General features: G+C 50.6%; 1 long non-coding RNA gene across 1 annotated transcript; it reads right to left on the bottom strand.

Annotated features, from left to right (window-relative positions):
- Positions 1-1,002: 1,002 nt before the first annotated feature.
- LOC120638666 lies at positions 1,003-27,734 on the bottom strand. Its single transcript, XR_005660507.1, has 4 exons — positions 27,627-27,734; positions 25,570-25,669; positions 5,374-5,449; positions 1,003-1,701 (listed from the first exon to the last, which is right to left on the bottom strand). It is a non-coding gene; the product is annotated as an uncharacterized LOC120638666 (long non-coding RNA).

Here is a 27,734-nt window from a genome sequence, read left to right as displayed (position 1 = left end):
AATTCTTTTCCCAGTGCTTAGGCCAGTGCTCTGCGCGCAGAAACTGCTTCATAATAATAATAATAATAATTCTGGTCTTTGCTAAGTGCTTACTGTGGGCCAGGCACTGTACTAGGTGCTGGGGTGGATACAGGGAAACGAGGTTGGATAGAGTCCCTGTCCTGCATAGGGCTCGCAGTCTTAATCCCCGTTTTCCAGATAATCATAATAATGTTGGTATTTGTTAAGCGCTTACTATGTGCAGAGCACTGTTCTAAGCGCTGGGGTAGACACAGGGGAATCAGGTTGTCCCACGGGAGGCTCACAGTTAATCCCCAATTTACGGCCGAGGTAACCGACGCACAGAGGAAGTGAAGCGACTTACCCACGGTCACACAGCTGTCAAGTGGCAGAGCCGGGATTCGAACCCATGACCTCTGACTCCCAAGCCCGGGCTCTTTCCACTGAGCCACGCTGCTGAGGGAACCGCGCCCCAGAGAAGTGAAGTGACTTCCCCAAGGCCACACAGCAGACAAGTGGTGGAGGCAGGATTAGAACTCAGGACCCAGGCTCGGGGTCTCTCCGCCAGCCTCATAAATATCACCTTTACTGCTACTAAACCGTCCCTGCCCTGTAAGGGCTTACGGTCTTGGGCAAAAGAGGGCAGGAATAATAATAATAATTAACCGTAACGATGGTATTTGGCAAGCGCTTCCTCTGTGGCAAGCACTGTGCTAAGCGCTGGGATGGATCCAAGCAAATCCGGTTGGACACGGTCCCCGTCCCGCATAGGGCTCTCAGTCTTATTCCCCATTTTCCAATCGGGGGAACCGAGGCACAGAGCAGTGAAGTGACCCGCCCAGGGCCCCGCAGCAGACCAGTGGCGGAACCGGGATTAGAACCCACGACCTGCTGACTCCCAGGCCCTTGAAGTGGAAGGTCTGGGCCTGGAATGGTGTGCTAGGGCTCAGCTGAGTGTTTAGAAGCACTAGAACAAAGACACTTCATAAAACCCCACTCAGGTTTCTGTTCATATTTAACATCAGCTTTAAAAGTTAGTCACCTGTAAAAATTTTTTTTTTGAAAAGGCATCAAATCATCAATATAGTGCTGTCGTTTCTTTTCTTGCTACAAATATATCTTTCTTCCCTCCCCCAGAAAATGTTTACAGCTCCTGTACAAGTATTCAAAAAAGTGCAAAATTAAGACTTTCCGTAGAATCCTTTTGTGTTCCCTCCTCAAACGTCTCCCTCAGCCCGGTCTCTTTATCGCCGGCCGGGTCGTGAAAATCGCAGGTCAGCCGAGTGGCCCGCTGCAAAAGCTAACCATGTGGGCTGTGGTTTTATTTTATTTTGTTTTTTGTTTTTTTTTTTCCTTTCCCCCACCACGGTTTATTTTTCTTTCGAATATATCGCCGACGCCTTAAGTGCCGCATTCGCGGCCCACTGGAAAGAGTTTTTATAGATCATTAGAACCTTGGCCGGCACAAGAGAAGCTCTCAGATAATCACTCAGAGAGTCTAAATCGGCTCCTCCAAGCCGATCGGGGCTTTTGAAAGAAGACTCTTCTGTTTTTCCATTTTCCTCCTTTTGTCCTTCAACCTCGTGCAGACGGTGCCTCTCTTTTTCTAATAAAATCACGGTATTGCGGTTAAATTTATTGAGAGACTCCAGGGAAATTTGGGATAATCCGTTCTTCTCTTTCTTCTACTTCTTTCCATTTCTGCGATAAAGAAAAGTTGGGGGGGAGGGGGAGGGGGAGATATTAGGAACATATTTCGCGCAAGAATCGACATCCCGTATCCGGGTTTTCCATCGTTTTCTGCCCGAAACGTTGTGTTTTAAAGGAGAGGATCCCTCGCACGCCCTTCCCGAACGCCAGCTATTTTCGAGGACAATTAGAAGGCAGTAATGACACCGTCGATAACGGTTCTCTCTCCCTCTCCCCCTTCGGCTGTGAGTCATTCGTTCGATTTTAGTAATAATAATAATAATGATGGTATTGTTTAAACGCCTACCCAGTGCCCAGCACTGTTCTAAACGCTGGGGGATACCGGGTAATCGGGTTGTCTCACGCTGGCTCAGGGTCTTCATCCCTGTTCTACTAATGAGGGAACCGAGGCCCGGAGAAGAGAAGTGACTTGCCCGAGGTCACCCAGCAGGCGAGAGGCGGGGTCGGGATTAGAACCCGCGACCTCCGACACCCAGGCCCGGGCTCTTTCCGCTCAGCGACGCTGCTATTTTGAGCGCTTACTGCGTGCAGAGAACTGTACTGAGCAGCCACGTGGGACGGGGATGGTGTCCCATCTGAACATCTCGTATTCATTCGGTGGTATTTATTGAGCGCTTACCGTGTGCAGAGCACCGTGCTAAGCGGTTGGAGGGTACAACTGGGCAACAGATAGAGACCATCCCTACCCAACGACGGGGTCGCAGTCTAGAATCTACACCAAACGCTCAGTTGGGCCGAGGGCGCGGCGTACGCACTTAATAAACGCCACGGTGATTATTACCATTAACATCCAAGTCGATAGGGGCTGGGGGTTCAGGGCTCTGCTCATTCGATTCCTTTCCGGATTTATTTTCGAGGGGGGTCTGTCGAGCGCTCACTCTGTGCCGAGCCCCGGACTGAGCGCCGGGGTAGACACGAGATATCAGATTGGACCCAGTCCATACTCATTTGATTCATTTATCTATTTATTTTGGATGGTATTTGGTGAGCGCTCACTTTGGGCCAAGCCCTGTACTAAGCGCCGGGGTAGCTGCGAGATGCTCAGATGGGACCCAGTCCACATACAGTACAGGGGACTAAGGGGGACGTGCGGAGAAGCAGCGTGGCTTAGCGGCAAAGGCCCGGGCTTGGGAGTCAGAGGTCGTGGGTTCTAATCCCGCTCCGCCACCGATCGGTTGTGTGACTTTGGGCAAGTCACTTCACTTCTCTGGGCCTCAGTGACCTCATCTGGAAAATGGGGATGAAGACTGTGAGCCCCACGTGGGACAACCTGATGACCTTTTACCTCCCCCAGTGCTCAGAACAGTGCTTGGCACATAGTAAGCGCTTAAGTATCATCGTTATTATTATTATTCTTGCCAACTCTGTCAAATTATCCTCTTTCGAGGGCTCAGCACGGTGCTCTGCATGCAGTAGACTGGAAGCTCCTGAAGGGTCACGTCTACTCTCTCGTCCTCTCCCGGGCACTCAGTACAGTGGTCTGCACACAGTAATAATAATAATAATAATGTTGGTATTTGTTAAGCGCTTACTATGTGCAGAGCACCGTTCTAAGCGCTGGGGTAGACACAGGGGAATCAGGTTGTCCCACGTGGGGCTCACAGTCTTCATCCCCATTTTCCAGATGAGGTCACTGAGGCCCAGAGAAGTTAAGTGACTCGCCCACAGTCACACAGCTGACAAGTGGCAGAGCTGGGATTCGAACTCATGACCTCTGACTCCAAAGCCCATGCTCTTTCCACTGAGCCACGCTGCTTCTCAGTAGACCCTCGGTTCCTTGAAGACCGGGACCGAGAGACTAACTCGACCGTCCTCTCCCAAGCGCTCAGTACAGCGTTCTACACACAGTAATAATAATAATAATGATAGCATTTGTTAAGCGCTTACCACGTGCAAAGCACTGCTCTAAGTGCTGGAGAGGATACAAGGCGATCAGGTTGTCCCACGTGGGGCTCACAGTTTCCATCCCCATTTTCCAGATGAGGGAACTGAGGCCCAGAGAAGGTAAGTGACTTGCCCGAAGTCACACAGCTGACAAGTGACTGAATCAGAATTTGAACCCATGTCCTCTGACTCCCAAGCCTGTGCTTTTTCTACTGAGCCACGCTGCTTCTCTCATAACAATGATGGCATTTGTTAAGTGGTTGCTATGTGCCAAGCACTGTTCTAAGCGCTGGGGGGGATACGAGGTGATCAGGTTGTCCCACATGGGGCTCCCAGTCTTCATCCCCATTTTGCAGATGAGGGAACTGAGGCCCAGAGAAGTGAAGTGACTTGCCCAAAGTCACACAGCTGACCAGAGGCGGAGGTGGGATTAGAACCCATGACCTCTGACTCCCAAGCCCGGGCTCTTTCCACTGAGCCGCGCCGCTTCTCTTAGTAGCCTGCCAGTTCCCTGAGGGCAGGGATCCGCTCAGCGTGGCCTTGGGCGAGTCACTTCGCTTCTCTGGGCCTCGGTCCCCTCATCTGGAAAATGGAGATTAAGACTGCGAGCCCCATGCCGGGCAGGGCCCGTGTCCGACTCGATTGGTGTGAATCGCCCCATGCGTTTAGTATAGTGCCCGGCACATAGTCAGCGCTTAACAAATACCACAATATATGGCATTCTTTACAGGGTAGACTGTCAGCTCCTTGAGGGGAGGGAGGGAGTTAGGGAAGTAGCCTGGTGTAGTGGCTACAGACCGGACCTGGGAGTCAGAAGGTCACGGGTTCTAATCCCGGCTCCTCCACTCTTCTGCTGTGTGGCCTTGGGGAAGTCACTTGATGATGTTGGTATTTGTTAAGCGCTTACTATGTGCCGAGCACTGTTCTAAGCGCTGGGGGATACAAGGTGATCAGGTTGTCCCACGTGGGGCTCACAGTTTTCATCCCCATTTTCCAGATGAGGGAACTGAGGCCCAGAGAAGTGAAGTGACTTGCCCAAAGTCACACAGCTGGCAAGAGGCGGAGCCAGGATTCGAACCCATGACCTCTGACTCCCAAGCCCGGGCTCTTTCCACTGAGCCACACTTGACTTCTCTGGGCCTCAGTGACCTCATCTGGAAAATGGGGGTGACGACTGTGAGCCCCACGGGGGCCAACCTGATGACCCTGTATTTACCCCAGCGCTAAGAACAGTACCTGGCACATAGTAAGCGCTTAACAAGTACCATCATCATGATTATTATTATTATTATTATTAAAATGGGGATTGAGGCTGTGAGTCCTATTTGGGACAGGGACTGTGTCCAACACGATTTGCTTGTATCTACCCCAGTGCTTAGTACAATGCCTGGCACATAGTAAGCGCTTCACAAATACCATTTATATATATATATAATTATACATATATAAAATTTATATTATATTGTATATATATTAAGGGTGGAAAGAACTTGTATATATATGTATATGTATATATACATATATACGTATATATATACACACACACACACACATATATATATTAAGGGTGGAGAGAACTTGATATACATATGTACTTGTATATATATATATAATTATATATATTAAGGGTGGAGAGAACTTGATATACATATATATACATGTATATACATATATATCAAGTTCTCTCCACCCTTAATAAATCCCATCCCTCCCCTGGCAGTCTTCCCATCATCCCAAACTACATCCTAGAAACGGGAATTCCGAGATGGGGGCAATTACCCTGAATCGGTTTCCATCTTCACGGACCAGAATCAACCAGGGACGGCTTCCGTCCGCCTCCGGAGGGACCGGGATGCTACGGAAAGGATGAAAAATCAGCAGCGGGCTGGCAGTGGCGGTATTTTGTCCTATTAAAAACCGGCCCCTGTATTACGAAAAGCTAATTCCCACCACCCCCTATCTCTCTCCTCTCCCTTAAAAACCCGAGGGCTCCAAGGACTGGATTACCAACTGATTACAGAAAAGTAGTTCGGTAATTATGAAGTAACTTTCAATTGGATTCTATTTTTATGGCTCTTATGTTCTGTGAGATTTTTGTCAGCGCCTTGAATTCAGCCCCACCCCCAGCCCCACGGCCCTTATTGGCAAAAGCGCCCATTTGGGAGTCAGGGGACCGGGGTTCTAATCCCGGCTCCGCCACTCGTCTGCTGGGTGACCTTGGGCAAGTCACTTCACTTCTCTGGGCCTCAGTGACCTCATCTGGAAAATGGAGATTAAAAGTGTGAGCCCCGCGTGGGACAACCTGATTACCCTGTATCTCCACCAGTGCTTAGAACAGTGCTTAGCACATAGTAAGTGCTTAACAAATACCTTTATTATTCTGTCCATATCGTTTTTTTCAGGTGTTTGTTATGCTCTTACCAGGTTCCGGGCACTGACTGTACTGAGCGCTAGGATGGATACACGGTCATCGGGTTGGACCCAGTCCCTGTCCTCCGGTCTTAATCCCCGTTTTACAGATGAGGTCGTGGAGGCAGAGACAAGTGAAACGACTTGAACAAGGTCACACAGCAGACACGTGGTGGAGCCGGGATTAGAACCCAGGTCCTTCTGATTCCCAGGCCCGGGCTCTAACCGCTAGGCCACGATAAGGATGCAGTCCTGACGGGTCCCAGGAACAAGACACGTCTTCACTTATGCCTGTATCTGTAATTTCTTTATTTCTATTAATTCCTGTCTCCCCCTCTGGACTGTAAACTCTTTGTGGGCAGGGAAGGTGTCTGTTTATTCATTCGTTTGTTCATTCATTTAATCATATTTATTGAGCGCTTATTGTGTGCAGAGCACTGTACTAAGTGCATGGGTGAGGATAATACATCAATAAGCAGTGACATTCCCTGCCCACAGTGGGTTTACAGTCTGAGGGGGAGGAGACAGACGTGAATAGAAAAAAAGGAAGGAAGGAAGGAAGGAAGGAAGGAAGGAAGGAAGGAAGGAAGGAAGGAAGGAAGGAAGGAAGGAAGGAAGGAAGGAAGGAAGGAAGGAAGGAAGGAAAGGAAGGAAAGGAAGGAAAGGAAAGAAAGGAAAGGAAGAAAGAAAGGAAAGAAAAAAGAAAGAAAGAAAGAAAGAAAGAAAGAAAGAAAGAAAGAAAGAAAGAAAGAAAGAAAGAAAGAAAGAAAGAAAGAAAGAAAGAAAGAAAACAGGATGCTGCCCCCGGGATGCTATAAAGCCCGGGCTTCATGAGAAGCAGCGTGGCTCAGTGGAAAGAGCATGGGCTTTGGAGTCAGAGGTCATGAGTTCGAATCCCAGCTCTGCCACTTGCCAGCTGTGTGACTGTGGGCAAGTCACTTAACTTCTCTGGGCCTCAGTTACCTCATCTGTAAAATGGGGATTAAGACTGTGAGCCCCGTGTGGGACGACCTGATACCCCTATGTCTATCCCAGCGCTTAGAACAGTGCTCTGCACATAGTAAGCGCTTAACAAATACCAATATTATTATTATTATTATAAAGCCCGGGCTTCATGAGAAGCAGCGTGGCTGAGTGGGAAGAGCATGGGCTTGGGAGCCAGAGGTCATGGGTTCGAATCCCAGCTCTGCCACTTCTCAGCTGCGTGACTGTGGGCAAGTCACTTCACTTCTCTGGGCCTCAGTTCCCTCATCTGTAAAACGGGGATTAAGACTGCGAGCCTCACGTGGGACGACCTGATGACCCTGTACCTCCCCCAGCGCTTAGAACAGTGCTCTGCACATAGTAAGCGCTTAACAAATACCAACATTATTATTATTATGTGGGCCGGGGGTCGGCGGCGGGACAGGCGAGCCGGAGGCCCAGGGAGGAGGTTGGCATGAGAGGCCCGAAGCGTGCGGGCCGCGCTGGAGGAGGAGAGTAGCGAGGTGAGGTAGGCCAAGTGCTTAGTACCCAGAAAGCGCTCAATAAATAAGGTTGAATCAATGAGTGAACATCCCCCGGGTTGGGAGGCTCCCCCCGGGAAAGAAATCCAGAAAGCATCGGCGGACCCCGGGAGGCGGCAGTGGATCTGAGAGGCCTTGGATCCTTCCTGACTGAGCTAAAAATGTCACGGTTGAACTTCCTTTCTTCCACGCGTCACCTTTCCTATAATAAGGGAAGCCGCCTTCTCCCTCAGGGATCCTCTGAGCCCTCGCCGATCTCTGCGGCGGAGGTATAACAACGTTTGGAAATAATGAAAGGTTTTCCTTTGGATCGGCCGGGCCCCCCGCCCCCCGATCCCACGGTGATTTCGCTGGAGCAGACGGTGACCTCCTCAAAGAGACCTCCTCCACCTCTGGAGATTAATAATCAGGAGGGCCTGGGCTCTCTGCCTCCCGGAGGGAGAAAAAAAAACCCCAAAAACACACCGATAGAGAAATGTTGGTGAAATCGTTCAGACTCCCAGGCTGGTCTGAGAGCGGCTGAGGTAATTATGGTGTTGGTTAAGTGCTGACTATGTGCCAGGCACTGTACTAAGCGTTGGGGTGGATACCAGCAGATCGGGACGGACACAGTCCCTGTCCCACGTGGGGCTCGCGGCCTCCACCCCCCTTTTGCCGATGAGGGAACTGAGGCCCAGGGAAGTGAAGCGACCTGTCCGAGGTCACACAGCAGACGAGCGGCGGAGCCGGGGTTAATCATGACGAGGGTATTTGTTAAGCGCTTACTATGTGCCCGGCACTGTTCTAAGCGCCGGGGGAGATACAGGGGAATCAGGTTGTCCCACGTGGGGCTCCCAGTCTTCGTCCCCATTTGACAGAGGAGGGATCTGAGGCCCAGAGAAGTGAAGTGTCTTGCCTAAAGTCACACAGCAGACGAGCGGTGGAGCTGGGAGTAATAATAATAATAATGTCGGTATTTGTTAAGCGCTTACTATGTGCAGGGCACTGTTCTAAGCGCTGGGGAGATACAGGGTCATCAGGTTGTCCCACGTGAGGCTCAGAGTCTTAATCCCCATTTTCCAGATGAGGGAACTGAGGCCCGGAGAAGTGAAGTGACTCGCCCACAGTCACCCAGCTGACAAGTGGCAGAGCCGGGACTCGAACCCATGACCTCTGGCTCCCAGGCCCATGTTCTTTCCACTGAGCCACGCTGCTTCTGAGTAGAACCCAGGTCCCTCTGACTCCCGGCCCCGGGCTCTATCCACTAGGCTACACTGCCTCTCAATGTTCCGGCGAGGCTCAGATCTCGGATTTCAGGGTCCGAACTGAGGTCGTGCATCTCTCGGCAAGTTCCCCGGGAGTCAGAGGACCTGGGTTCTAATCCCAGCTCCGCCACTTGTCTGCTGTGTGACCTTGGGCAACTCGCATCGCTTCTCTGGGCCTCAGTTCCCTCATCTGTAAAATGGGGAGGAAGACGGTGAGCCCCACGTGGGACAGGGACTGCGTCCAATCTGATTAGCTTGTACGTAACCAGGCGGGTAGTACAGTATCTGGCACATAATAAACGCTTAACAAATGCCTTTAAAAATGAAAAGTCCCGTACGGTAATTCTCCCAATCGATCTACCGGTCGATGATAGTTATTGAATGCTTACTGGGTGCAGAACACTACTAAGTATTCTAGACTGTGAGCCCGTTGGTAGGGATTGTCAAATCCCACGGACAATGACCCTCCCTCCCTTCAAAGCCTTATCGAAGGTCCATCTCCTCCAGGAGGCCTTCCCTGACTGCACCCCTCTTTTCTTCACTCCCGCTCCTTTCTGCGTCAACCTGACTTGCTCCCTTTGTCCAGCCCCCCAACCCCCCAGCATTTACGTCCATATCCCTCATTCCTTCTCCTCCTCATCCTCCCTCCTCTTCTTCTCCTTCACTCTACCACCTCCCTCCTTTCCCTCACCCCCCCTCCTCTTCCCCTTCACTCTCCCCCCCCCCTTTTCCCTTCATATTCCCTTTTTCCCCTTCACTCTTCCACCTCCCTCCTTTCCCTCATCCCTCTTTCCCCTCCCCTTCACTCTTTCCCCCTCCTCCTCCTCTTCTCCTTTCATTTTCTCTCCTTTATCCCCTTCACTCTTCCACCGCCCTCCTTTCCCTCATCCCTCTCTCCTCCTCCCCTTCATTCTCCCCTCCCCATTTCCCCCTCATTTTCCCTCCTTTTTCCCCTTCACTTTTCCCCTTCTCTCCTTTCCCTCATCCCTCTCTCCTCTTCCCCTTCACTCTTCCGCCCCCCTTTTCCCTTCATTTTCTCTCCTTTTTCCCCTTCACTCTTCCACCTCCCTCCTTTCCCTCATCCCTCTTTCCCTTCCCCTTCACTCTTTCCCCCTCCTCCTCCTCTTCTTTTCCCTTCATTTTCTCTCCTTTATCCCCTTCACTCTTCCACCTCCCTCCCTTCCCTCATCCCTCTCTCCTCCTCCCCTTCACTTCCCCCCCATTTCCCCCTCATTTTCCCTCCTTTTTCCCCTTCACTTTTCCCCTTCTCTCCTTTCCCTCATCCCTCTCCCTCCTCCTCCTCCTTCCCCTCACTCTCCCTTCTCTTCTTCCCCCTCACTCTTGCCCCTCATCCTCCCTCCTTTCCCTCATCCCTCTCTCTTCCTCCCCTTCACTCTTTCCCTCTCCTCCTTCTCCTCTTCCCCCTCACTCTCCCATCTCTTCTTCCCCTTCATTCTTCCAGTGTGACCTTAGGCAAGTCACTTCACTTCTCCAGGCCTCAGTTACTTCATCTGTCAAATGGGGATTAAGACTGAGAGCCCCACGTGGGACAGCCCGCTGACCTTGTATCTACCCCAGTGCTTAGAACAGCACCTGGCACATGGTAAGCGCTTAAGAAATACCATTAAAAAAAAGCACTTGGGAGAGTCCGGTACAACAGAGTCGGTAGAAGACATGTTCCCCGCCCACGATGAACAGACTAGAGGAGACATTAATATAAATAAATTGCAGACGGAGGCGGAGAAGCAGAATGGTTCTGTGGCAAGAGCCCAGGCTTGGGAGTCAGAGGTTGAGGGTTCTAATCCCGCCTCCGCCACTTGTCTGCTATGTGACCTTGGGCAAGTCACTTCACTTCTCTGGCCCTCAGTGACCTCATCTGTCAAATGGGGATGAAGCCTGTGAGCCCCACGTGGGACAACCTGATTACTCTGTATCTCCCCCAGCGCTTAGAACAATGCTTGGCACATAGTAAACGCTTAGCAAATATCATATTATTATTACTATTATTATTGGGGGAGAGGTACATCCATGGCATCGCTATGGTTCGGAGTCAACTTTACGGCATAAGACAAGAGAAATGTAAGGGCTGCAGGGTTGATGGTGGAGCAAATATCCAATGCCCAAATTCATTCATTCATTCAATTGTATTTACTGAACGCTTACGGAGCTCAGCTGTACTAAGCACTGTACTAAGCGCTTGGAATGTACAACTGGGCAACAGTTAGAGACGATCCCCGCCCAACAACGGGCTCACGGTCTAAACGGGGGAGACAGACAACAAAACAAAACAGAACAAGTAGTCTGGGGTCAAATGTCACAGATCCAAGCGCGGAGAGGACATGGAAAGGAGAATTCCCAAATGAGATTTCCTTTGGATCTGAACTCGCTGTGGCCTGGGAATGTTTACTGTTCTACTGTCCTCTCCCAAACGCTTGGTATGGTACTTTGCAGACAGTAAACGCTCAATAAATGGGACCGAATGCATCTCTTAGGTACTTAGATACAGGTCCAGAGAATAATAATAATAATGTTGGTATTTGTTAAGCGCTTACTGTGTGCTAAGCGCTGGAGTTAGATACAGGTCTCGTCCTAATCCCCACGACCCTTATTCTCCATCACTTTCAATCAGTCTTCATCCCCGTGAAGCAGCGTGGCTCAGTGGAAAGAGCCCGGGCTTCGGAGTCAGAGGTCATGGGTTCGAATCCCGGCTCTGCCACTTGGCAGCTGCGGGACTGTGGGCGAGTCACTTCATTTCTGTGGGCCTCAGTTACCTCATCTGGAAAATGGGGATTAAGACTGTGAGCCTCACGCGGGACAACCTGACTACCCTGTAAACCCCAGCGCTTAGAACAGTGCTCTGCACATAGTTAGCGCTTAACAAATTCCAACAGTATTATTATTTTCCAGATGAGGAAACTGAGGTCCAGAGAATGATAATAATAATAATAATTATGTCGGTATTTGTGTGCTAAGCGCTGGAGTAATCAGGTTGTCCGACGTGGGACTCACAGTCTTCACCCCCATTTTCCAGACGAGGGAACTGAGGCCCAGAGAAGTGAAGCGACTTGCCCAAGACCACACAACAGACAAGCGGCAGAGCCGGGATTAGAGCCCATGACCTTCTGACTCCCAGGCCCGGGCTCTGGTCACTACGCCATGCGACTTCTCAGGGGGAGAGGACAATATAACGGAAACATTCCCAGCCCATAGCGAGGTTGCAGTCTAGAGGGGGAGACAGACCGGAATAGAAATGAATACATAAATTACAGAGAATAATAATGATAGGATTTGTTAAGCGCTTACTATGTGCCAAGCACTGTTCTAAGCGCTGGGGGGGATACAAGGTGATCAGGTCGTCCCACGTGGGGCTCACAATCTTAATCCCCATTTTCCAGATGAGGGAACTGAGGCCCAGAGACGTGAAGTGGCTTGCCCACAGTCACACAGCTGACAAGTGGCGGAGCCGGGATTCGAACCCAGGGCCTCTGACAAAACTGGTGTGTGTTTCCATCCACCCCACACCCAGCGCCGGGAGCCGGGTCTGGGGGTGCCTCGCCCCCTTTCCCCCCGCTTCATGGCTCGAGCTCTGGGTTTCCCCACCTGCCTTGCTCAAGACAGGTCATCCGCAAGCATCGGCTCACAAGAGGAACCGTGGTTTGGTGGCTAGAGCCCGGGCCCGGGAGTCAGAAGGTCCTGAGTTCCAATCCCGGCTCCACCAGTTGTCTGCTGTGTGACCTTGGGCGAATCACTTCACTTCTCTGGGCCTCAGTTACCTCATCTGGAAAATGGGGATTGAGACCGTGAGCCCCACATGGGACAGGGTTGGTGTCAACCTGATTTGCATGGATCCGTCCCAGAGCTTAGTCCAGTGCTAGGCACATAGTAAGTGCTTAAAAAATACTCCAATTACTATCAATTACTATTATTATCACTGGCCCATAAGTCGTTGTTGAGCGGGATTTCTGAACTCAGAATCGGGTCTGCGCCCGGCCTGAAGGCCCGACCCTACGAGGGAAGCAGCGTGGCCTAGCGGGTAGAGACCGGGCCTGGGAGTCAGAGGTCCTGAGTTCTCATCCCGGCTCCGCCACTTGTCTGCTGCGTGACCTTGGACAAGTCACTTCACTTCTCTGGGCCTCACTTCCCTCATCTGGAAAATGGGGATGAAGCCCGGGAGCCCCTCATGGGACAGGGACTGTATCCGAGCTGATTACCTTGTATTTACTCCAGTGCTTAGTACAGTGTCTGGCATGTAGTAAGCACTTGACAAATACCACAGTTATTATTATTATCCCGGCTCCACCGCGTATCTGTTGCGGGACCTGGGACCAGTCACTTCACTCCTCTGGGCCTCACTTCCTTCATCTGGAAAATGGGATTTGAGACTGTGAGCCCCATGTGGGACGGGGACTGTGTCCAACCTGATTATCTTGGATCTACCCTAGAGGTGTCTGGCACATAAAAAGTGCTTAACACTTACCGTAAAAAGGGGACCCCTGCCCCCCCAAATCCTCGCTCATCTCCCTCCTGCATCTCAGAGCCCCCCGGGCACCTCCATATTGGCTTCCCGCCTGCCCGATGTGGGGGTACCTTAACCCCGAATCCAATCACTCTGCGGATGATTGATGGATCCGGAGATACGCCGTAGCCTAATCAGTTTTAAGTGCGTTCCCCCCAGAAGATAAGACCGGGAAACAACTGTAAAATTACCAGCGGTTGATAAATTTCTGTTTACTATGACGGATGATTTTTAGGGGGATAATTTTACAATCCATCACCCTTTTGTCACTCCAAAAGTCGTGTTCCCCCAACTTAAGCAGTAAATTAATTTTCAAATTTGCATAGTTATTAAAACTCGCCCTGAAAACAGCAGGACGGTGAGCTCGGTTGGAATCATCACAGACCTCGTTATTGGGCGGAAAAGGGAGAAACGAAACCCAGACAAATCGCGCTTAGGGAGATTTTCATTCTTAGGCAGTGAGCCTCGCGTCGGGCTCTCTGAATTAGGAACCTGGAGGTTTTAGGAAGCCTCCCTGGAGGCGGCAGCTGATTAGCTGATTAGCGTACTCTTATCACACACAAGCACACACTCCCATCTCCGAGCTGGGGAAGGTCCGGACTCCCCTGTTGCAGATTTAGGACATCATCCGGTCGGACACGGGCCCCGTCCCCGCCGGGCTCGAGGCCTGACGGGGACAGAAGGGTATCGGTCTTCTCTCCAGGGAACAGAGGAGGAGGAAATTTCACTGATTTGCCTCAAGTGACCTCTAGGACTGTCAGCTCTTTCTCTGCATTGTGAACTCCTCCTCTGGACTGTTTGTCCTTCCTCTAGACTGTCAGCTCCTCCTCTAGCCTGGAAGTTTCTTCTCTAGATTGGAAGCTCCACTGCAATGGAAGCTCCTCTTCTAAGATGTCAGCCCCTCGCCTGGATTGTAAACTCCTCCTCTAGACTGTCAGCTCTTCCTCTAAACTTTTAGCTCCTCCTCTGGATCGTAAACTCCTCCTCTAGACCGTTTGTTCCTCCTCTAGACCGTCAGCTCCTCCTCTAGCCTGGATGTTCCTTCTCTAGATTGGAAGCTCCACTGCAGTGGAAGCTCCTCTTCGAAGATGTCAGCTCCTCCTCTGGATTGTAAACTCCTTCTCTAGACTGTTTGTTCCTTCTCTAGACTGTCAGCTCTTCCTCTAGACTGTTAGCTACTCCACTGACTAGTAAATCCCTCCTCTAGACTGTTTGTTCCTCCTCTAAACTGTCAACTCCACTAGCCTGGATGTTGCTTCTCTAGATTAGCGCTTAACAAATACCAACATCATTATTATTATTATTAGATTGGAAGCTCTCCTGCAGTGGAAGCTCCTCTTCTAAAATGTCAGCTCCTCCTCTGGATTATAAACTCCTCCTCCTCTAGACTGGCAGCTCTTCCGCTAGACTATTAGCTCCTCCTCTGGATTGTAAACTCCTCCTCTAGTCTGTTTGTTCCTCCTCTAGACCGTCAGCTCCTCCTCTAGCCTGGATGTTCCTTCTCTAGATTGGAAGCTCCTCTGCAGTGGAAGCTCCTTTTCGAAGATGTCAGCTCCTCCTCTGAATTGTAAATTCCTCCCCTAGACTGTCAGCTCTTCGTCTAGACTGTTAGCTACTCATCTGGCTTGTAAACTCCTCCTCTAGACTGTTCCTCTCTAGACTGTCAGCTCCTTCTCTAGAGTGAAAGTTCCTCCTCTAAACTGTCAGCTCCTCCTTTAGCCTGGTTTTTCCTTCTCTAGATTGGAAGCTCCTCTGCAATGGAAACTCCTCCTCTAGTCTGTCAACTCCTCCTCTGGATTCTTTGTTCCTCCTCTCGACTCTCAGCTCCTCCTCTACACTGTCAGCTCCTCCTCTAGAATGGGAGCTCCTTACAATGTAAACTCCTCTTCTAGATTGTAAGCCTCTCCTCTGGACTGTAAGGTCCTCTAAATTCTTAACTCCTCCTCTAGACGGCAAATTCCTCCTCTAAACTGTAAATTCCTCCTCTAGACGGCAAATTCCTCCTCTAAACTGTAAGTTCCTCCTCTAGAGTGTAAACTCCTCTTCTGAACTGTAAATTCCTCCCCTAGGCTGTAAAATTCTCCTCTAGATTATAAAGTCCTTCTCTCGATTGGAAGCTCCTCTACAGTGTATGGTCTTCTTCTAAACTGACAGTTCCTCCTCTAGATTTCTGGACTATAAACTCCTCTAAATTGTTAGCTCCTCCTGTAGACGGTCAACTCCTCCTCTGAATTGTAAGTTCCTCCTCTAAACAGGCAAAATCCTCCTCTAGATTGTAAATTCCTTCTCTAGATTGGAAGCTCCTTACAATGTAAACTCCTCTTCGAATCTGTCAGCTCCTCCTCTAGATTGTAAACCTCTCCTCTGGACCGTAAACTCCTCTAAATTCTTGAGCTCCTCCTCTAGACTGTCAACTCCTCCTCTAAACTGTGAGTTTCTCCCCTAGACTGTAAAATCCTCCTCTAGATTGTAACTTCCTTCTCTAGATTGATTGATTGATTGATTAGAGAAGCAGCGTGGCTCAGTGGAAAGAGCATGGGCTTTGGAGTCAGAGGTCATGAGTTCGAATCCCAGCTCTGCCACTTGTCAGCTGTGTGACTTTGGGCAAGTCACTTAATTTCTCTGCGCCTCAGTTACCTCACCTGTAAAATGGGGATTAAGACTGTGAGCCCCACGTGGGACAACCTGATTCCCCTGTGTCTACCCCAGCGCTTAGAACAGTGCTCTGCACATAGTAAGCGCTTAACAAATACAAATAGGTTAGATTGGAAGCTCCTTACAATGTAAACTCCTCTTCTAATCCGTCAGCTCCTCTTCTAGATTGTAAGCCTCTCCTCTGGACTGTAAGATCCTCTAAATTCTTAGCTCCTCCTCTGGATGGCAAATTCCTCTTCTAAACTAAATTCCTCCTCTAGAGCGTAAACTCCTCTTCTGAACTGTAAATTCCTCCCCTAGACTGTACAATTCTCCTCTAGATTATAAAGTCCTTCTCTCAATCAATCAATCAATAGTATCTATTGAGCGCTTACTATGTGCAGAGCACTGTACTAAGCGCTTGGAATGAACAAGTCGGCAACAGATAGAGACGGTCCCTGCCGTTTGACGGGCTTACGGTCTTCTCTCGATGGGAAGCTCCTCTACATTGTAAATTCTTCTTCAGAACTGCCAGCTCCTCCTCTAGATTGTAAACCTCTCCTCTGGACTATAAGCTCCTCTAAATTGTTAGCTCCTCCTCTAGACTGTCAACTCTTCCTCTAAATTGTAAGTTCCTCCTCTAGACTGTAAAATCCTCCTCTAGCTTGTAGGTTCCTTCTCTAGTTTGGAAGTTCCTCTACAATGTAAGGTCTTCTTCTAAACGGTCAGCTCCTCCTCTAGACCCTAAATTTCTCCTCTGGACTGTCAGCTTGCCCTCTAGATTGTAAACTCCTCTAGATTTTCTCTGTCAGCTCCCCCTCTCCTTTGTCAGCTCCTCCTCTAGACTGCCAGCGCTTCCTCTAGATGATAAACTCCTCCTCTGAATTGTAAATTCCTCCTCTAGATTGTTTGTTCCTCCTTTAAACTATAAATTTTGTCCCCCCTTTAAATTGTAAACTCCTCCTCTAGATTTCAAGCTCCTTCTCTAAGCTGGAAGCTCCCTGTGGTCAGGAAAACATATAATAATAATAATAATAATGTTGGTATTTGTTAAGCGCTTACTAGGTGCCGAGCACCGTTCTAAGCGCTGGGGGAGGATTCAAGGTCATCAGGTTGGCCCCCGTGGGGTTCACGGTCTTCATCCCTACTTTCCAGATGAGGTGACTGAGGCTCAGAGGAGTGAAGTGACTTGCCCAAAGTCACACAGCTGACAAGTGACGCGCTTGGGAGGGTACAATAGGGGAAGCAGCGTGGCTCAGTGGAAAGGGCCCGGGCTTCGGAGTCAGAGGCCATGGGTTCAACTCCCGGCTCTGCCACTTAATAATAATAATAATAATAATAATAATAATAATGTTGGTATTTGTTAAGCGCTTACTAAGTGCCGAGCACTGTTCTAAGCGGTGGGGGAGATAGAGGGTCATCAGGTTGTCCCACGTGAGGCTCACAGTTAATCCCCATTTACAGATGAGGTCACCGAGGCACAGAGAAGTTAAGTGACTTGTCCACAGTCACACAGCTGCCAAGTGGCAGAGCCGGGATTCGAACTCATGAACTCTGACTCCCAAGCCCGTGCTCTTTCCACTGAGCCGCGCTGCTTCTCTGTGTGAAGCACAGTGTGTGACAAGTCACACACTTGTCGGCTTTGTGACTGTGGGCAAGTCACTTCACTTCTCTGGGCCTCGGTGACCTCATCTGTAAAATGGGGATTAACTGTGAGCCTCACGTGGGACAACCTGATGACCCTGTATCAGCCCCAGCGCTTAGAACAGTGCTCTGCACATAGTAAGCGCTTAACAAATACCACCATTATTATTACAATAGAACAATAAAAAGACACATTCCCCGCCTGCAACAAGCTGACAGTCGGGGGCCGGAGAGACAGACGTGACGTGAATATAAATCCATAAATGACAGATAGGGACATAAGTGCTGTGGGGTTGAGGGGTGGGGGGAGAGCAAAGGGAGTCATAATTGACAGACAATCACACTCTCCACCTTCAAAAGCTTCCTGAAGTCACATCTCCTCCGAGAGGCCTTCCCTGACTAAGCCCTAGAGCTTCCCGTCTATCTTAAATTCACGCAGTCATTCAATCGTATTTATTGAGCGCTTGCTGTTTGCAGAACACTATACTGAACGCTTGGAAAGTACAGTTCAGCAATAAAGAGAGACGATCCCTGTCCACACTGGGTTTATGGTCTAGAAGCGGGGAAATAAACACCAAAACAAGTTAACAGGCAGCAACAGAAATAAATAGAATGATAGCTCTGTACCTCTATACGCAGTGGGCGGGGATGGTCTCTGTTGCCGAATTGTACACTCCAAGCGCTTAGCACAGTGCTCTGCACATAGTGCTCAATGAATACGACTGAATGAATGAATGAAGTGGTGTGGGGCGGAGAGGGGGGAGAGCAAAGGGAGCGAATCGGGGTGAAGCGGAGGGGAGGAGGAGATGAAGAAAAGGGGCGCTCAGTCCGGGAGGGCCTCTTGGAGGAGGTGATACCATGAGTGAGAACGGCCTGGGCTTGGGAGTCAGAGGTCATGGGTTCTAATCCCAGCCCCGCCGCCTGTCAGCTGTGTGACCTTCGGCAAATCACTTTGCTTCTCTGGGCCTCAGTGACCTCATCTGTAAAATGGGGATGAAGTCTGTGAGCCCTACGTGGGACGACCTGATTGCCTTGGATCTACCCCAGCTCTTAGAATACCGACATTATTATTGTGATACCACGAGACATTTAAAGAAAAGTTGGTATTTATTAAGCGCTCACTATGTGCAGAGCACTGTTCTAAGCGCTGGGGTAGATATAGGGTCATCAGGTTGTCCCACGTGAGGCTCACAGTTAATCCCCATTTGACAGATGAGGTCACTGAGGCACAGAGAAGTTAAGTGACTCGCCCACAGTCACACAGCTGACAAGTGGTAGGGCCGGGAGTCGAACCCATGACCTCTGACTCCCGCGCCCAGGCTCTTTCCACTGCGCCATGCTGCAGAACCCCAGATACAAAGGCATTTGGAAAAGGGGGTTTCACAGTTGTGAATTCTGTCTTCTCTATCTCTCCTCTCCCTCTCTCCCCCTCTATCTCATCCCGTCCCCCCTCTCTTTTCCCCCTTCACACACTCTGTCCTTCTCCCTCTCTCCCCTCCTTCCCTCTCACCCCTTTCCCTTCCTCTTTTCCTGTCTCCCTCCCCTCTTTCTCTCCTCCTTTCCTCTCTTTCCCTCCTCCCTCCTCCTCTCTTTTCCTCCTTCACTCTCTCTTTCTCTCTCTCCTCCCTCTCTCTCCATTCCCCTCTCTCTTTTCCCCATCATTCTCCTCTTCTCCCTCTCTCCATCCCTCTCTCTCTTTTCCCCATCCCTCGCTCTCTTTCTTTCCCTCCTCCCTCTTTCTCTCCCTTTCTTCCCACGTGGGACAACCTGATTCCCCTGTATCTCCCCCAGCGCTTAAAACAGTGCTCTGCACATAGTAAGCGCTTAACAAATACCAACATTATTATTATTATTATTATTATTCTCACTCCCCTCTTTCCCCCTTCACTCTCTCTTTCTCTCTCCCCTTTCCTTTCCCTCTTTCTCTCCCTCTCTCTCCCCATTCTTCTCTCTCCCTCTCTCTCTCCTTTCTCCCTCCCTCTCTCCCTCCTTCCCTTTTCCCCCTTCATTCACTCTCTTTCTCTTCTTTCCCTCTCCCTTTCCCCCTCTAACTCTCCCTCCCTCTTTCTGTCCTCCCTCTCTCACTTTCTCCCACCATTCTTCTATCTCTCTCCCTCCCTCTCTCTTTCTTTGTCTCTCCTCCTGCTCTTTTTCTCTCTTTCCCTCTTCCCTTCCCTCTCCCTCTCTCCTTCTTTCTCTCTCCTCCCTTTCTCTCTCTTTTCCTTCCCTCTCCTCTCTCTTTCCCCTTCATTCTCTTTCTCTCCTCCCTCTCTCTCCCCCTTCCCTTTTCCTTTCGCCCTCCCTCCCTCTCTCTCTTCCTCCCTCCCTCCCTTTTCCCCTTCCCTCTCTTTCTCTCCTCCCTCTCCCCCTTCCCTCTCTTTTTCTCCCTTTCTCTCTCTAGATCTTCCTCTCCCTCCCTCCCTCTTCCCTCTAACACTCTCTCCTTCTCCCTCTCTCTCTTCCTCGCTCCCCCTTCCCTCTCTCTCCCTTTCTCCCCCTCTTTCTCTCTCTCTTCTACTCTCTCCCCCTTCTTTCTTTCTCTCCTTCTCCCCCCTCTCTCTTTTCCTCCATCACTCTCCCTCTTTCTCTCTCTCCTCCCTTTTTCTCTCCCTTCCCTCTCCTTAACCGTCTCTTTCCCCCTTTACTCTCTCTCTTTCTCTCTCTCCCCCCTCCCTCTTTCTCTCCTTCCCCCTCTTTCTCTTTCTCCCTCCCTTTTTCTTCCTCTTTCTCTCTGTCCTTTTCTCTCTTTCTCTCTCTCCCCTTCCCTCTCTCCCTCCCTTTTTCTTCATCTTTGTCTCTCTCCTTCTCTCTCCTTCTCTCTCTCCCCCTTCCCTCTCCCTCTCTCCCTCCTTTTCCCTCCCTTTTCCCCCTTCACACTCTCTCTCTTTCTCCCCCCTCTCTCCCTCCCTCTCCCCTCTTTTCCTTCCTCCCTCTCTCCCCCGAGACCCAAGTTCTCTCCCACTTTCCTCCCTGTCTCTAGCTAATCAGATGGAGGAAGGGGCCGTTCCATCCCAGGCCCAGTGGATGTGGGGAATCTGTCTGAATGATGAATGGAGGTCAGAGCGGGCTGGCAAATTGCAAAAATTTTGCCCCTGAAGTTTCGTCGCTCTTCTGAGCCTTTAGTGAAAGGCTCCGAGACCCGTTTCCATCGCACAGGGCTGTTTCACGCAGTCGCCCAGAATCTCTGTCACTCATCGCTATTAAGCGGGCCTCAATCCCAGTTGGCGTATCGCTACGAACGTGACTACCAAACGCTGTTATACTGTCCTCTCCCAGTTGAATAATAACAATAAAGGCACTTATTAAGCGCTTACTCTGTGCCAGGCACTGTTCCAAGCACTGGGGTAGATACAAGATAATTGGATTGAACACCGTCCCTGTCCCAACGGGGGCTCACCGTCTTCGATCCCCATTTTACAGATGAGGGAATAATAATGATCATTATCATTATTGTGGTATTTACTAAGCACTTACTACGTGCCGGGCTCTGTACTAAATGCTGGGGTAGATACAAGCTAATCAGGTTGGATAGAGTCTCTGTCCCACAGGGGGCTCACGGTCTTAATCCCCATTTTACAGATGAGGGAATAATAATCATTATTATTATTGTGGTATTTATTAAGCACTTACTACGTGCCGGGCACTGTGCTAAATGTTGGGGTAGATACAAGCTAATCAGGTTGGACACAGTCCCTGTCCCACGTGGGGCCCACACTCTTCATCCCCATTTTCCAGGTGAGGGAACTGAGGCCCAGAGAAGTGAAGTGACTCGCCCACGGTCTCGCGGCAGACAAGTGATGGAGCCGGGGATCGGAACTCACATCCCTCTGACTCCCAGGTCCCTGATCTATCCACTCGGCCAAGTGATTAGTACAGTGCCCGTCCTTCATGTACTCATTCATTCAATCGTATTTATCGAGCGCTTATTGGGCGCGGAGCACTGTACTAAGCGTTTGGAAAGTAGAATTCGGCAGTAGAGACAATCCCTGCCCACACCGGGCTCACAGTCCTACACACTAAGCGCTCAATAAATACAACCGATCGATCAATTGATTGAGGCTCTGGATGCCCGTCAACTTGTTTTGTTTTGTTGTCTGTCTCCCCCGTTCTAATAATAATAATTATGTTGGTATCTGTTAAGCGCTTACTATGTGCAGAGCACCGTTCTAAGCGCTGGGGGGAGATCCGGGGTCATCGGGTCGTCTCACGTGAGGCTCACAGTTAATCCCCATTTTACAGATGAGGTAACTGAGGCCCAGAGAATAATAATAATAATGTTGGTATTTGTTAAGCGCTTACTACGTGCAGAGCACTGTTCTAAGCGCTGGGGGAGATACAGGGGAATCAGGTTGTCCCACGTGAGGCTCCCAGTTAATCCCCATTTTACAGATGAGGTCACTGAGGCCCAGAGAAGTCAAGTGACTCGCCCACGGTCACACAGCTGACAAGTAATAATAATAATGTCGGTATTTGGTAAGCGCTTACTATGTGCAGAGCACTCTTCTAAGCGCTGGGGTAGATACAGGGTCATCGGGTCGTCCCCCGTGAGGCTCCCGGTTAATCCCCATTTTACAGATGAGGGAACTGAGGCCCAGAGAAGTGAAGTGACTCGACCACAATCACACAGCTGACAAGTAATAATAATAATGTCGGTATTTGTTAAGCGCTTACTATGTGCAGAGCACTCTTCTAAGCGCTGGGGTAGATACAGGGTCATCGGGTCGTCCCCCGCGAGGCTCCCGGTTAATCCCCATTTTCCAGATGAGGTCACTGAGGCCCAGAGAAGCGAAGTGACTCGCCCACAGTCACACAGCCGACAAGCGGCCGAGCGTCGAACCCGTGACCTCTGACTCCGAAGCCCGGGCTCTTTCCACTGAGCCACGCTGAGGTGGTAGATACGTTCTCGCCTAAAAGGAGTTTCCAGCCTCAAAATCAAATCGCCGTGCGATGGGGATCGAGAAGGGAAGGCTCTCGACGGGGCAGAGACCGCCGACGCCGTCCCTCGAAACACCTCCGTCCGCGGAGAGAATAAATTCCAGCCCGGATTCCAGTCGGCCGCCAAACCCGGCTTCAGCTCGTAAACGGAGCGGTCCGAATCGCCGCCGCCTGGATTTTATGTCGAGTTTAGAGAGCCGTCCCCACGGCTCATTGGATCGCTTAACTGAACAGAGTGCGTAATTAAAAATGAAATGATCTTTACGATCGCGTCTTTATTCCCGAGCCGGCTTAATTGGAGACCTCCGGGAGTGCCGGATTTAGCCCGGCGGGGGGAGGGAAGGGAAAATCATTCCTTACTGGCAGAATCGTGGGGTCGCAAATCCGGGGTCGCGACCGAGATGGCCGACCGGGCCGTCGTACGGCATATAATGGAAAATTCCGTCCCAGGAGAGACGTGGGGCTCAGATGTAAGAATCGAGGCCGACGGGGCACGGCGAAACACCTAATCCACTTCTTCCAGGAAAGACGGCCCTTGGGAATTTCCAGTCGTCGACTTGGGCTTCGTGTTTTGGGTTTCTGGTTTTGGCTAATGACTCTCCCCTCCTCTCAAAGCCCTCCTGAAGGCCCACCTCCTCCCGGAGGCCTTCCCCGACCGCGCCCTCCTCTCCTCTCCTCCCGCTCCCTTCCGCGTCGCCCCGCCTCGCTCCCTTTCTTCGTCCCCTCTCCCGGTCCCTCGCCGCTTCCGTCCACATCCCTCATTTATTGATTTCTATTCATGTCCGTCTCCCCCTCTAGACGGTCAGCTCTTTATGGGCGGGGAACGTATCTTCCAACTCGGTTATACTGTCCTCTCCCAAGTGCTCAGTACAGTGCCCGGCACACAGTAAATGCTCAATAAATGATAATAATAATAATAATAATGTTGGCATTTATTAAGTGCTTACTTGTCAGCTGTGTGACTGTGGGCGAGTCACTTCACTTCTCTGTGCCTCAGTCACCTCATCTGTAAAATGGGAATGAAGATCGTGAGCCTCACGTGGGACACCCGTTTACCCTGTATCTACCCTAGTGCTTAGAACAGTGCCCTGCACATAGTAAGCGCTTAACAAATACCAACATTATTATGTGCTTACTGTTCTAAGCACTGGGTCACCAGGTTGCCCCCCGTGGGGCTCCGGGTCTTAAAATCCCGGTCTTAAAATAGAGAAGCAGCGTGGCTCAGTGGAAAGAGCCTGGGCTTGGGAGTCAGAGGTCATGGGTTCAAATCCTGCCTCTGCCACTTGTCAGCTGGGTGACTGCGGGCAAGTCACTTCACTTCTCTGGGCCTCAGTTACCTCATCTGTAAAATGGGGATGAAGATTGTGAGCCCCACGTGGGACAACCCGATGACCCTGTATCTCCCCCAGTCCTTAGAACAGAGCTTGGCACATAGTAAGCGCTTAACAAATACCAACATTATTAAAATCCCCATTTTCCAGATGAGGTCACCGAGGCCCAGAGAAGTGAAGTGACCTGCCCCAGGTCACACAGCGGACAAGTGGCGGCGGCGGGATTAGAACCCACCACCTCTGACTCCCAAGCAGGCCTCTTGTCACTGAGCCACGCTGCTTCATGTCTACGCCCTGCCCACGGTAAACGCTCAATAAATACACGTCTGCCAACTCTGTTACCTTGTGCCCTCACAAGAGTGCAGAGAAGCAGTGCGGTCTGGTGGTTGGGGCCGGGGCCTGGGAGTCAGAAAGTCCTGGGTTCTAATCCCGGCTCCGCCCCCTGTCAGCTGTGTGACCTTGGGCAAGTCTTTCCTCTTCTCTGGGCCTCGGTTCCCTCATCTGAAAGATGGGCGGTAGAACCGGGAGTCTCGTTTGGGACAGGGTCTGTGTTTATTCTGATTAGCTTGCGTCCACCCCAGCGCTCAGTACAGCACCCGCCACATAATATGTGCTTTATAAATACCACAATTACTATTATTATTATTATTATTACATGGTACAGGGACCGTATCCAACCTGGATACCTCATATGAATGAGTGAATGAATGTTGGTATTCGTTAAGCGCTTACTAGGTGCCGAGCACCGTTCTAAGCGCTGGGGGAGACACAGGGTCATCAAGGTCCGTCCCACACGAGGCTCACAGTTAATTGCCATTTTCCAGATGAGGGAACTGAGGCCCAGAGAAGTGAAGTGACTCACCCAAAGTCACACAGCTGACAGGGGGCGGAGCCGGGATTCGAACCCATGACCTCTGCCTCCAAAGCCCGGGCTCTTTCCACTGAGCCACGCGGCTTCTCCTATCCGCCCCAAGACTCACTACGGCGCTCGGTACATAGTAAGCATTTAGCAAATACTACAATTATTATTATTATTTGGGACGGGGACCATATCAAACCTGATTAGCTCATATCCACCCCAAAGCTTAGTACAGTGTCTGGCAAAAAGTAAGCGCTTAACAAATACCACAATTATTATTGTTTTTATTATTATTATTACTCTTTGGGATAGGGACTGTATCCATTCATTCATCCATTGTATTTATTGAGCGCTCATTGTGTGCAGAACACTGTACTAAGCGCTTGGGAGAGGACAATACAACGATAAGCAGACACATTCCGTGCCTAAAAGGAGCTGACAGCCTTATTTAGGGAAGCTGAAAGAGCCCGGGCTTCGGAGTCAGAGGTCACGGGTTCGAATCCCGGCTCCGCCACTTGCCAGCTGTGCGACTGTGGGCGAGTCACTTCACTTCCCTGTGCCTCAGTTCCCTCATCCGGAAAATGGGGATTAACTGTGAGCCTCCCGTGGGACGACCCGATGACCCCGTATCTCCCCCAGCGCTTAGAACGGTGCTCGGCACGTAGTAAGCGCTTAACAAATACCAACATTATTATTATTTGTTGCTGGATTGGCCTTTCCAAGCACTTAGCGCAGTGCTCTGCCCTCAATAAGCGCTCAGTAAATACGATTGAATGAATGAGCGAATGGAAGCTAATTGTCTTGGATCTACCGCAGCGCTTAGTACAGTGCCTGGAACGTACTAAGAGCTTAAGATGTACCGTTAAAAAAATGAAAAGGCCGGATCGATCTCGGTTACCTTTCCCGCCGCTCTTCGTTGCGCCGGCTAACTTCTCTCTTCCCGTTTCCGAGCCTTCGCGTCCGTCCTCCTGGTTCCCGCAGGCCCCGGACACCTCTTCCTAAATGAGGAATTCCAGCCCGTTAAGACACTCTTTTGGACCACCAGACGGGGGGTCAGTCAGGCAGTCGACTGTATTTATTGAGCGCTTACCGTGTGCAGAGCACTGAAATGAGCGCTTGGGTGAGGACGATAAATCAAGAAATGGATAATAAATCCTAGCAAATAATGATGGTATTCGTTAAGCGCTTACTATGTGCAGAGCACCGTTCTAAGCGCTGGGGGACATCCAGGAGAATCGGGTCGTCCCACGTGAGGCTCACAGTTAATATCCATTTTCCAGATGAGGGAACTGAGGCCCAGAGAATAATGTTAATAATAATGTTGGTATTTGTTAAGCGCTTACTATGTGCGGAGCACTGTTCTAAGCGCTGGGGTAGACACAGGGGAATCAGGTCGTCCCACGTGGGGCTCACGGTCTTCATCCCCATTTTCCAGATGAGGTCACTGAGGCCAAGAGAAGTGAAGTGACTCGCCCACAGTCCCACAGCTGACAAGTGGCAGAGCCGGGATCGCTGCTTAGAACAGTGCTCTGCACATAGTAAGCGCTTAATAAATACCAACATTATTATTTCTATTCATGTCTGTCTCCCCCCACCCCCAGACTGTCAGCTCATTGTTATTATTATTATTATGGTATTTGTTAAGCGCTTAGTATGTGCCAAGCACTGTTCTAAGCGCTGGGGGAGATACAAGGTCATCAGATTGTCCCCCGCAGGGCTCCTAGTCTTCATCCCCATTTTCCAGATGAGGGGACTGAGGTCCAGAGAAGTGAAGCGTCTCGCCCAAAGTCACCCAGTCGACAAGTGGCGGAGCCGGGATTAGAACCCACGACCTCTGACTCCTAAGCCCAGGCTCTTGCCATTAAGCCGTGCTGCTTGTGGGCAGGGAACGTGTCTGTTTACACTACAACAATCTCCCCAGTGCTTAGTACAGTGCTCCGCACACCGTAAGCGCTCCATAAATACAATTGAAGGAATGAATGGATGAATCTGCGGAATAATAATAATAATAATGATGGTATTTGTTGAGCGCTTTCTATGTGCAAAGCACTGGCGTGGCTCAGTGACAAGAGCCCGGACTTGGGAGTCAGAGGTCGAGGGTTCGGATCCCGGCTCCGCCACTTATCAGCTGGGTGACTTTGGGCAAGTCGCTTCACTTCTCTGGGCCTCAGTTGCCTCATCTGTCAAATGGGGATTAAAGCCCCCTTGGGACAACCTGATCACCTTGTGTAATAATAGTCATAATAATGTCGGTATTTGTCAAGCGCTTACTCTGGGCGGAGCACTAAGCGCTGGGGGAGATACAAGGTCCAAGGTGGGGCTCCCAGTCTTCATCCCCATTTTCCAGATGAGGGAACTGAGGCCCAGAGAAGGGAAGGGACATGACCACAGTCACGCAAGCTGAGTTAATGAGATGTACATCACCCTGATTCTATTTATTTGTTATTGTTTTAATGAGACGTTCTTCCCCTCGATTCCATCTATCGCCGTCGTTCTCGTCCGTCCGTCTCCCCCGATCAGACCGTGAGCCCGTCGGAGGGCGGGGACCGTCTTGATCTGTCACCCATCTGTCCGTTCCGAGCGCTCAGTCCAGTGCTCTGCACATAGGAAGCGCTCAATAAATACTATTGAATGAATGACTACAGATGAGGGAACCGAGGCCCAGAGAAGTGAAGCGACCGGCCCACGGTTACACAGCCGACAAGGGGCCGAGCGGGGATTCGAACCCATGACCTCTGACTCCCAAGCCCGGGCTCCTGCCGCTGAGCCGCGCCGCTTCTCCGTACCTACTCCAGCGCTTAGAACGGTGCTTGGTACGTAGTAAGCGCTTACCAAACACCATCATTATTGTGAATCTTTTGTCATGCGAAGCGCCGAAGCACTGTACTAAGCGCTGGAGCGAGTCCCCCGTGGGATGAAGTCGGGGGGATTGGGGGTCCCAGGGCCCTGCCCTACCTGAGCCCGCTTCCTCCTCCAGGGGGAAAGAGGTTTTCCCTTCTCCCTCGTTCGATGGCCGAATCCGAGCGCCGGCAGCCGCCCACGTTTCCCGTCTCTCCCGGATTC

Source organism: Ornithorhynchus anatinus, chromosome 1, assembly GCF_004115215.2.
Source record: "Ornithorhynchus anatinus isolate Pmale09 chromosome 1, mOrnAna1.pri.v4, whole genome shotgun sequence".
Lineage (NCBI taxonomy): Eukaryota > Metazoa > Chordata > Mammalia > Monotremata > Ornithorhynchidae > Ornithorhynchus > Ornithorhynchus anatinus.
Note: the sequence above shows the minus strand (reverse complement) of the source record. Positions and strands in the feature narration are given on the sequence as shown.